Source organism: Hyaena hyaena, unplaced genomic scaffold (genome assembly GCF_003009895.1).
Source record: "Hyaena hyaena isolate Hyena2069 unplaced genomic scaffold, ASM300989v1 scaffold_126, whole genome shotgun sequence".
In the NCBI taxonomy this organism is placed as follows: domain Eukaryota; kingdom Metazoa; phylum Chordata; class Mammalia; order Carnivora; family Hyaenidae; genus Hyaena; species Hyaena hyaena.
Window position 1 is genome coordinate 2546112 of NW_024080759.1, and position 12573 is coordinate 2558684.

Consider the following 12573-nt stretch of genomic DNA (forward strand, 5'->3'; position numbering starts at 1 on the left):
TCTAAGACATATCCCCTTAGAGCCTAGCAATCCCCTTACCCCTTAAAAAGAAAGACAAAGGGATATTAGAGAAAGCCTGGCCTGTTTATTCTCCATAGGGGTAAGTTTCTTTTTACTAACTTGGGATGCAGATAAATTCATTCAGGCATCATTAGAGAGCCTCTTGGGGAAACATCCTAGCCACATATACTATCACTAACACAAGTGCTTCTGACTTAACTCCTTTCACCATGTTTCAAAAGTCTGTTTTGTTATAACCTCTTAGGTTATATCCTTTAATTTTAACTTCTTAGGTCGGTGTCCATAACAACAGGTGAAACTGGGATGAAGTCCTCAGAGTGCTTCAGATGAAAATTGTTTTGTCTTTGTAATAGTTTAACAAATAAATATAGGTCTTCTAAAAAAATAAAAACTTAGAAAAAAAGAAAGTTGCAGACATCATGAAATCTCACCACTAAATATTTTGGCATGATTTAGCTAAGAATAAGGACAATTACCTACTTAACCACAATAGCATTGTGATAGCTAAGAAAATAAACAAAAACTCCATAATATTATCTAGCATCTAGTCTATACTCCAATTTCCCTAGTCATCATTTAAATGTTTTTATAGCTTCCCCAACTCAGATAATATAACCACATGAAGCAAAAATATATTTCAACTAACTTTTGAAACTAGTGCTTTTTACAGCCTCAGTTTGACAAATTCTGAGGGAAAACTTTGTTTTACTGGAAAGAAATCCTGAACTTCACTCAGTAGGTTTAATATTAGTGGTAATTGTGACCTTGAAAATTTTACATTTATGGTTACACAAAACATTTAAAGGAACGTTTTAATGTAACCAGGACTAGGACTGTGTGTACAGGAAAAGATACCAACATTAAATTAATAATTTTTTTTTAAATGTTAGTATTAAATATAAAATTAAAATATCAGTAAGGACTTGTGATTTTTTTGTTTAAATAAATTTTTCTCTCTCTATAAATGGTCACAGAAATGACCTAGAAACAATGACACTTCAATAGCAGTGAGCATATCTAGTACTATTTAAGTAAGTCTGTGATGGCCCTCCCTTCCATTATCCCTCTGTACCTGGGGTCAGTACACTTTTTCTCTAAAGGACTAGATAATAAATATTTGAGCCTGTAGGCCATACACTCCCAAGTGCTAAATCACACAGGCTAGCATCAACATCAATTTAGGTGTTGATTTCTAAATATAATTTTCTTTTTTTTTTTCTATTTCTTTTTCTTTCTTCCAAGGTTTTATTTAAATTCAAGTTAGTTAACATATAGTGTAGTATTGGTTTCAGGAGTAGAATTGAGTGATTCATCACTTACATATAACACCCAGTGCTCATCTCAACAACTGCCCTCCTTAATGCCCATCACCCATTTAGCCCATCCCCCCGCCCTCCTCTAGCAATTATCAGTTTGTTCTCTGTATTAAAATTTTTTTAATGTTTATTTATTTTTGAGAGAGGGAAACAGAGTGTGAGCAGAAAAGGAGCAGAGGGAGAGGGAGACACAGAATCCAAGCAGAGTCCAGGCTCCAAGCTGTCAGCACAGAGCCTGATGCAGGGCTCAAACTCATGAACTGTGAGATCATGACCTGAGCCAAAGTTAGATACTCAACCAACTGAGTCACCCAAGGGCCCCTCTTTGTCCTCTCTATTTAAGAGTCTCTTATGGTTTGTATCCCTCTCTGTTTCTATCTTATTTTATTATTCTTACCTTCTCCTATGTTCATGTTTTGTTTCTTAAATTCTGCACAAGTGAAGTCAGTATGATATTTATCTTTCTCAGACTGACTTATTTTGCTTAGCATAATACATGCTAGTTCTATCCATGTTGTTGCAATGGCAAGATTTCATTCATTTTAGTGAGTGAGTAATATTCCATTGTGTATATACCACATCTTCTTTATCAGTTGATGGACATTTGGGTTCTTTCCACAATTTGGCTATTATTGATAGTGCTGCTATAAACAGTGGGGTGCATATGCCCCTTCGAATTAGTATTTTTGTATCCTTTGGGTAAATACCTGGTAGTGCAATTGCTGGGTCATAGTGTAGTTGTTTTTAACTTTCTGAGGAAACTCCATACTGTTTTCCAGAATGGCTGCACCAGTTTGCATTCCCACCAATAGTGTAAGAGGGTTCTTGCCAACAGTTGTTATTTCCTGACTTGTTAATTTTAGCCATTCTGACAGATGTGAGGTGGTAGCTCATTATGACTGATTTTCTCTAAACATCATTGTCACCTAAAAGAACCAGGATTAATTGAAAAGAAAATGGCTTATTCTAAGTCTAGAGCTGAGAAATTGTAAGTGGAGCTTAGGCTTTTTTATTTTGTCAGCTCATAAATGTTGAAGAAACAATAGATTTAGAAACTCACAGTTTTCAATCTCCAATGTAATAATTATTTTAGGCAAAGATCATCAATAGACAGTAAAATGTGTAGATGGAAAATTTTTGAGAAATAAGGTATTTATGCAGAGCCAAAGTATTACTCCACGAATTACTTACTAAATGAAAAGAGGGGGGAAACATTCCTGTACAATGGGGAGATCTGGGTATTGCCACTATAATCAGATGTACTAATTTAACATCACTCATAGTGGCCTAATAGGTTAACACTGTGCCTTCTGAGATGATGCACTATGAAATATATCGTACCTCACCTTTGTGCCCCAAATACTTTATCTAGATATAACCAATTTTCTAGTATAGGAATTGGCAAAGATTTTTTAGAAAGAGACAAACTGTAGTTATTTTAGACGTCATGGGCTACATGGTCTCCTGTCACCACTGTCAACACTGCCCTTATATCAGGAAATGAGATATAGATAATATGTAAAGTAATGGATATGGCTCTGTTTCAATAAAATTTTATTTACAAAAATAAAGTGGGGTATTGGATTTGGCCTGTGAGTTATAGTTGGTCAATCTTCCTTGTTTGAGACCTAACTTACTGGAAATTCAGGGAGATGAGGAATGAAAGCAAATAATTAGATACCAAGAGAAAATAATCAGACAAATCCAAAATGACAGACATGTTGCAAAACAACTTTAAATCTTTCAAAAAAGTCAATATTATGGGTAAAAGAAGTGATGAGATACTAAAATAAACTAGTGAGACATAATAACTCATTTCAGTGTGTGGATCTATATAAAAACCATCTTTTTTTTTAATGTTTATTCTTTATTTTTGAGAGAGCGAGAGAGACAGAACATGAGTGGGGGAAGGGCAGAAAAAGAGGGAGACACAGAATCCGAAGCAGGTTCCAGGCTCTGAGCTGTCAGCACAGAGCTGGAGGCAGGGCTTGAACACACAGACTGTGAGATCATGACTTGAGCTGAAGTCAGATGCTCAACTGACTGAGCCACCCAGGTGCCCCAACAGCCATCATTTTTTATACATGGTGCCACTAAACCCTGTGTCTCTACCCCTGTTCTTGTGCAGATGATTTTTTGGACCAATGTGCAGAATCTTTTGATTATCCTCTCCCCTCCATCAGAATGATTTACAATCACTACCAGAATGACCCAATCCTCCTGGGTTGCTTTTCAAAGTCTCATCACATAAAATCAATCTTATTTTTCTCTAAACTTTTAATTAAATTATTAAGAAAGCAAGCTTATGAAGAGAGAGACAGGAAAAAAAAAAAAACCTATCCTTTAATCACCAGTCTTTAATTATCATCAGTTACAAACAGGAGGTTTGTATCATTTGACCCTTTTATTCCCAAAGGAAAAGAAAAATTTACTTGTTCTTGATAACAATCTAAGCAGATAACTATATTTTTACTAATAATTATGATAAGGTGACCTTCCTTATTCACCTGCAATTTTCCTATGAGACAGGACTTGGAGTTAAAAATCTCAATTTATTTCAGAAAATGTCATTTAGAACTCCTAAGTTCTGTTATAGAAAAATAACTTAAAAATAACTTATCAGCTGAAAATGGGTTTTAAATTAACATCAACATCTCCTTTCATTGAAACTCTTTTTAAAAAGTTATTTTCAAGCTTGAAGTATCATATACCTAGAGAAAACTAATAAAGCCAAGTAAGATTTCTTATAGACCCAGATGTTTTTCTTCCCCCAATTCCCACCTCACTGCCATGGCATTCTCTCAGTAAAGCCTATAGACAACTTTAGAGCAGATTTCCTTGCATTCAACTAATCTTTACTAGTCAGAGCATCCCTGCCTTGATTTTTTCCATTCTTATTTTAGTTTCCTTCATAAGTCATCTTTGTGAGGACAAGGCTGTTTCAAAATCAGGGCTTAATTTCCATCGTCAAAATGAAAGTTTCTCCTGCCTTTGTTCCTTAGCAGAGGAGATGTTTTTGAACTTCACGGCGGCTTTTCAGTTATGTTTCACAAAGGGCTAACGTGTGTGCTACCAGTAACATACAAAATCAAACAAGATAAATTTAAACACAGTTCACTGTTTCTACCTTTTTTATCCTACAAACCATCCTTACAGGATGATAGTTTTAAATGATCTTGCCAACCTATAAAATAGATCTTGAGGCCACTACAAGTACTACCTGAAGATATTAGCCAAAAAGTTCAATGAAATCCCAGACATCACTAGAAAAGAAAGCAAAAACTTGAATTGGCATGTGTATACAATCACCATAAATTCGCATTTGGGAGACTGAATGGTGCCTCGTGTGATTCCGAAAAATGATGAGGATAATGACCGTGAAATCAAGCTATTCTTTGTAAAGGGACAGAGTTGATGAACTAAGCCTCCAGTATGGAACTCAGTGGTGATACTATTCCCAATCTATTAACGTATTTAATTGATAAGTTAAAATAATTATAACTGAATGCCATCTAGATTGTTGTAGAGTGATGAAAAAAAGGACAGTCCCGTTTCAAGGACCTGACAGTCTAAATGGGGAATTTAAATACTCTTAGTGAGGGCGAGCACAAAGTACTATGGGAACACATGAAAGCAGCATCTAAACCAGGCAGGAGGTGGCAGGGGACTCAGGAAGTCTTCGTGGCAGAAGGAGACATCGTTCAGAAATGGGAAATATCTTTCTGCCAAACACCCATGGCAATTTTAAGGAACTGACAATAATTTGGTGTAGCTGAAGCATAGGATTTGGAGTGGGTTGGGGAAAGTTTGCAGTAAAAGTAAAGAGTAGATAAATAGAGCCCAAATTATGGAAGTCCTTAGAAGCCTTAAATCTTGCATGGTTTGAGTAGGGTAAATTCTGACTTTTTGAATGTATTAATTATAATTAATTAATAATTGATACATTATTATATTTTGTCATATAATGACTCAAATAATTGAATCAAAGAATGAATTAATACATTTAGTGGTTTATACCCTTTCTGGCTCAAAAAAAATGTTAATATATGCACAGAGATTTAACAAATTCCAGAACACTAGAAGAAAAACTAGGGAAGTAATTACCTTGGGAAGTTGCACATATTAATGTATTAATGGGTTCAAAATGGGATTAGACACCAAAAATGGACATAGTAGGTTATTAGGGGAACTTGTTTATTTAAGGCCCTCCCATACCTTCCCACAAACGGACCTCATTGACATAATCAGACACTGAGTCTCAATGTTTCCTTGGTCTGATATGGTATTATGTGTCTTAGGTATTTATAACCTTATCCCTTATGTATACATACCAATCTGTTTGGGGTAGTCTTAGTAAATATGATCTTCAGGTGAGCTTAGAACATCAGGGAATATATAGAAAGCTAAAGTCCATATCTACTTCTGGGGAAAATCCAGACATCCCATCTTCCCCTGACTGCATTTTTGGGTGACTTTTTAGTAATAAGACTCTCTACCTCCAAATTAAGCTTCTATGGAATCATTGATTTAAATGGCTGATTAAAAACAACTTTAGGGGGAAAAAGCCCTTAAGGTAATTTTCTTTTACTGAATTCTTCTCAAGTTCTTTCTATGAAGTGCTGTAAGTTGAATCTCTCTTACCTTATCCTAAGTGGAAACTGAGAACAATGACTCCTCTGTATAAAATTCCCAGGCATTCTCCAAGATCACTTTCAGCTTCCCATTAGCCTTATCATTGCCATATAAAGAGTCTTACTTTCTTTATATTTTCTTGAGTCAGTTCCTGATCCTTTAATAACATTTACTGACCTCCTCCTGAATTCCCTCTTAAGAATTCAAGTATTGATTCAAAGACATTTAATGATCTCCCTTTCTAGTGTCTTAGTAGATAGAGAGTTGGGCTTAAATGGTAGTTATTTGAAGTTCAAGTTAGCTAATAAGAAGAAACTATACAGCTACTGTACAGAGCACAGAGATATTTACACACAAACACCAATACACACATATGCAGAAGAGGGTCTAGGGGACAATGTAGGTCAAGGAGCAGGGATTTTGAACAGACAAAAATCAGATATAAAATTCATATAAAGGAATTTCTGACTTCACCTTCGAGAGGAGAATTAATAAAGTAACAATTCAATATGAACATTATTCAGGTCAGTTGTTTGATACAGGTTATGCTTCCCCATGTTTTGACTTGGGAGATGTCAACCACTTTGAAAAGAAAGAAGGCTGGAGAAATGGGAAAGTGTGAATTAAAGTCAGAAAGTTTCACATAATTATACTGCCCCTTTGTGTTTCTCCATCTTCATACTAACTGGATTCACAGCAAAAATATACTGGTAAATATTCAACAACTTGGTAGGGGTGGGAGAAGGGCATGGAATAAACCCTGCTTTGTAGCATTTACTATTTTCTGTGGTGTACATAATTTTACCGTGGTTTATTTCAAACAACCCACTTGATGTCACTTAACACAGAGTTGGGAGGAAATGTGCACTTGCACACCATTATGTATTATTTCTACTGTACAGATACAACAGACATAAATAACCTCAAGAGCATAGATTATAGTAAAATCATTACTGTTTGATTTTGATTATTTCTTACCTTTATTTTTATTTTTCAATGTTTTGTGTGTATTAAGTTTTTTTAATCCAGTATCATTAACGTAATGTTAGATTAGTTTCAGGTGTACAACATAGTGATTCAACGACTCTACACATTACTCAGTGCTCATCACAAATGCACTCCTTAATCCCCAACACCTATTTCACCCATCTCTCCAGCCACCTCCCCTCTGGTAATCATCAGTTTGTTCTCTAAAGTTAAGAGTCTGATTTTTTTGCTTTGTCTCTCTTTTCCTTTGCTTGTTTGTTTTGTTTCTTAAAATCCACATGAGTGATTTTGTATGTTATTTGTCTTTCTCTGTTTTATTTCGCTTAGCACTACACTGTCTAGCTCTATCTTTTTTATGGCTGAATAATATTCTATCTCACACACACACACACATCACATCTTCATTCCTTGATTAACTGATGGACACTTCTGCTGCTTCCATAATTTGGGTCTTGTAAATAATATTGCAATAAACATAGGGCTACATGTATCCCTTTGAACTAATGTTTTTGTATGGGGGGGGTAAATATCCAGTGGTGTGATTACTGGAATATAGGGTAGTTCTATTTTTAACTTTTTGAGGAAGCTCGATAACTGTTTTCCAGAGTGGCTGCACCAATTCCTATTAGTAGTGCATGAGGGTTCTTTTTTCTCTATATCTTACCAACACTTGTTTCTTGTGTTTTTGATTTCAGCCCTTCTGACAGTGTGAGGTGGTATCTCATTGTAATTTTTGATTTGCATTTCTCCAATGCTGAGTAACGTTGAGAGCATCTTTTCATGTGTCTGTTAACCACAATACCTTTGTTTTTAAATACACTTTATTTCATTGTAAGTTAATATAACTTAATGTTTATTAATGCCCATATTAGGCAACTAGCTTGCCAAGGTCCTAAACATTTAGCAATTGACTCTCACCAGCTGGTTTGAGGCAGCTTTGGCACTTGACCCCAGCAGATGAAAGTAATCATATGACATAGGTCTCATGAAGAGATAATTGTGACTCCGTACAGATTGGTATGGACTTGCCTATGTGCAGACCTGCTGTGCCTTATTAGCTCTGCTGCCTCCCCTGTGAGTTCTCCCAAAATTCAGAAGCGAGGTCATGCCTTATGCACCCACCAGGCACTTGGTACTTATTTTGGCTTGTCTGGTCAGTCTGAAGAAAACTAAAAGTTTTTCCAGAAACTTTGAAGTCATGAATGGAAGACTGAAGGAACATCTGTATGGAGGTGGTGTTTTCATCTGGCCTTGTTAACACTGGTAACTTAGGAAGCAGAGTCAAACACAGAAAACTCTCAGGATGTGCTGTACAAAATCGTGGGGAAATAGGTTCAAGAATTCCTTGCATTTACATAAATGGGTTAGAAAAAAGCTTAGGGCAGGAAGCTGCCACCCTGGGGCGAAAGCGCCCAAGGGTAGTTAGTGAGACATTGTAATGGAATCACGAGAAACTTGTTACATCACCTGCAGGAAATTACTTGCCATCTGGTGCCAATGTACCTTGATCACAAACACCACTTGCCCCCCCAGACCCTTTGCTTCTTGCACACACAAGTTAATGATTACTGTCTGATTGTTTTCTTCACGTTCACCACGTGATACGATCTTGAGCACTCCATAAATACGGAGATGAAAGCCCTATTCAGGCTCTCTGTCTCCTCCGATGTTAGTCTCCCTTGTATTCATTTCTGCATTTGGTCTCTTGCTGACGAGCGAGAACTCCAGATTCCTAGTGTGACACATGATCTTTTAAAAATAGTTTCCTGGGTGGTCTATGACCAGAAAGAGAGGTTCTGAGCTAGGAACAAAGATACTTCTTGAAGATGGAGCAAATAGTTTTGACAGGAGTCTTCCAATCCTAATAAAGGTGGGGGAGGGGCAGAGTATTATCCAAAATTTTAAGAGAAAAGGCAAAAATTCACAGAACAAGAGCAAGAACTTGGGACTAAGTAGATGTTGAATGATGATGAAATCCCAAGCTTATGACTGATGGTTTGATAATTATAGTGCAAAAATTTGAACGACAAACTTTTTTTAATGTTTATTTGATTTTGAGAAAGAAGACTGAGCAGGAGTAGGGGAGAGGGAGATACAGAATCTGAAAGCAGGCTGCAGGCTGTGTGCTGAGTCAGCTGTCAGCACAGAGCCCAATGCAAGGCTTGAACCCATGAACTGGGAGATCATGACCTGAGCGAGGCTGGCTGCTTAACCAACTGAGCCACCCAGACACCCCTGGATGACAGACTCAAACTTTCAAAACTTTTTTCTCTAAAAGCTTTAAGCTGAATATCCATATAATTCTAATTTTTCTTTTTTTTGCATCCAGAACTGCTTTATTATAAGCAAAATTGATAAAACTGGGGAAAATATTCTCTTTAAACAAAAATTAAAAACAGCTGACCCAAATAACACAAACTTTCAAGTCAGGATGTTGGATGTGCCTTCATGTGAAATGGCCAAACACAGGAGGCACACCAGGAGATAATAGTATAAGTTAATAAACTGAGGAGAAAGTGGATAATAACAAGAGCAGCAGACTTTGAAAGCATTTGGAGAGTGGGAAAAGCAGAAGATACATACCTTAAATATAGAGAATAATCCCATAAGGTCCCTCAACTGGAAATATAAGCAGAGAAGAGCTAATTCCTCCTACCTAGGTCCATATCTGGGCACCGATGGCCAGAAGCCAAGGAGGGAGTTACTCACATCTTCCCATAAATAGTAATTGAGTTAATTTTGTTAACTTTTAATTTTTTTAAAAACTTAATTGGAGAGAGAAAGTATGAGTAGGGGAAGGTCCGAGAGAAAGTCAGAGAGAATTCCAAGCAAGCTCCATGCTGTCAGCGCAGATCGGTCATGAGATCATGACCAGAGCTAGAATCCGTCGTCAAATGCTTAACTGGCTGAGCCACCCAGGCACCCCTGCAGTGGAGTAAATTAACCCCAGGCGAGATGAGTAAAGGTTGCAACATGTGCAGCTCTATCAAAGTGAGTTTAGGAATTACCAGCAGGTGATGGAACATACACAAATATCAGGAGTCTGTGGCAGGAATCAAAACCAAGCAGGATGATGAGCAGGATGGCGATGGGATGCTGGAAGGGGAATACTGTAGTCAGAAGAGGCCAAGTGTATAGCAACATTCAAAGTAAAACATTAAGCAGGTAATGGACCAGGCATTTGAAAGTATTATGAGCACAGGGCAGAAATAAGGCAAAAAGCAGTATCCAAGACATTGGTTACTAGAACAATTTTCTACCTTCTTGAAGCTGGGTTTTCTATTGTTCCCATGCAACAGCCACCAATCCCAGAAAAGCAGTGGTTTCCAAATTTACAGAGCAAAATTATAACCTAGGGGGTATGTGAAAATACAATCCCAGCATCGTACCACCAAGGATCTTAGATTAAGCCCAGAAATCTGCATTCTAAGTAGAAGCACCACTGAAAATTCCATTTCAGTTGGTTTACTAACCACTTTCTGAGAAAGATTGCTGTGTAATTGATCCAGGGGTCCTGACTGAGACAGTTCTGTAAACATATGGTTAAATGGCCCAGAGTTTCAGCATTCCCATACCTGGTGAGCAAATGCTAACTCCTGTGAGAGGCAAGTTCATGACCCAGCTGTCACAACTTGTTGCAATTGCTTGGAAACATCTACTTTTACTTGGTTTGGTATCTTCTTTGATTTTTAATGTTACCATTTTAGCTTGGGTTTAATATTATGCATCACTTTCAATCTTGTTTGGAAACCATGGGCTATAAATCCTAATTAAATAAAAAAATTGCTGATAGCCTCTCATGTAATCAGAAATAGGACAAGTGAGTAACACTGTTTAATTGAATAACAAAGTGTTCTATACTGAATCTTGATAATGTATGGGAGAGTACCTTGAAAACTGTAAAGCTTTATACGAGGTAATTTTAAAAATATCAGTACTTTATATATGCTGAATATGTATTGTATTCCTACAAAGTATCTACTCAAAGCTTCTTGTACTTATATTTTATTAATTGAAGGGAGAAAGATCATGTTTCCATCGAAAATACCTAAAGAGAAGAATACATCACTTTGTCAAAATATTGTGGCTCTTTATTCTTTGTAGTTCTTCCAAATCCTACAAACAGAAAGGATTATCAGTACCATCTGAGTGTGTGTGGGCTTGAAAGCTCTAAATGTTTCTAAAAGATCAAGGCTTTTGATGCTTTTTTTTTTTTTTTTAATACTGGGAACTTTTGGTGCAAGTTAATCCTTACGATGTCTCCAACTATTGCTCCACAAACCATACCTTCCTAAGGCTTCCTTGTAATGGACATAACCCATTTTATGTTGGACCAGGTACAGTTAAGGTCTTCTGTGATCTCTGCCTGGCAATTGGCCTATTTGAAGAAAGGCTTGTCTCTATCTGCAATTATGCCAAGGACTGTGTATAAATGTTGTTATGCATTCAAATGAAGCAGTCTAAGCAAGATGTTCCTGCTCGGATTGGAGAATACATGTAAGAGAAATGTTGACTGTGCCTGGCTAAGGTGATAAAATTACTTTCACAACTGAGGATCCAGGCAAAAGATAGATTTATTGATGTGACAATCTTCAGGGAAACCAGAAACATGATCTCAGAAAGATGTATACTCAAGAGGAGGCCTTAGGGAATGTTCTTGTCTCTTGAAATAATGGTGAATCTGGCAGGAGGAGTTGTGACATCTGGGAGAGGACAATAAAGATTAAAATTTAGAGTTACTTGGAGAGATAATGTGAGTTACCTTTTATACATATGACAGTGTTGGCTCTATCTCTAAGAAATCAAAATCATGAGTAAATACAGAGAACGAACTGATTGCCAGAGGGGAGGTGGGTGGGGGAATGGGCAAAACGGGAGAAGGGGAGTGGGAGATACTGGTCTCCAGTTACAGAAGAAGTCAGAGGGATGAAAGGTACAGTATAGGGAATATAGTCAATGGTATGGGAAGTATTTTGTGCTGACAGTTGGTGGGTACTCTTGTGGTGAGGGCAGCATAACATTATGGACTTGTCAAATAATGTTGCACAACTGAAATGAATATAATGTGTCAACTATACTTTAATTAACACAAAGGTATCAGGTTGAAGGATGTGTAAGTGTCCAGTTAACATTTGAGGAGAGATTTTAACAATTGACCATTGTGTCAGTTATTTGGGGCAGCCATTTTTAATTTTTGTTTAAAGAGAATATTTTCCCAGTTTTATCAATTTTGCTTATAATAAAGTAATTCTTGATGCAAAAAAAAAGAAACTAGAATTATATGGATGTTCAGCTTCTAGCCTTTAGAGAAAATAAAATAGCTTTTTTTATTGCTATCTAGACCATTACATCACCCAGTAACGAGTGAGAGTAATCTACCTTTGAGGAGCAAGATTCACTCCCCTTCTGTTAGTTTAACTTGGACTAAGTGAGTTTTCCTGTGGGCTTACTGTTTGGGGATCATGATTAGGCCCCTAGGAGAGCCAGGCCTGTTTCTTTTCAGAGCTTGATTACTGAGAAGTTCTTGTGCAAAGAGAGCTCTTCTTCCTAAGGAATTTCTCATGCTCTTGCTCTACATGCTGTGCAAAATGTGAACAGAGACACAACTCCTCTCCTG

At 36.9% G+C, this 12573-nt stretch overlaps 1 protein-coding gene across 1 annotated transcript in view; it reads left to right on the forward strand.

Annotated features, from left to right (window-relative positions):
- Window positions 1-12573, forward strand: part of CCDC148 (coiled-coil domain containing 148) — a 238125-nt gene that overhangs the window by 204873 nt on the left and 20679 nt on the right. The window lies entirely within an intron of this gene.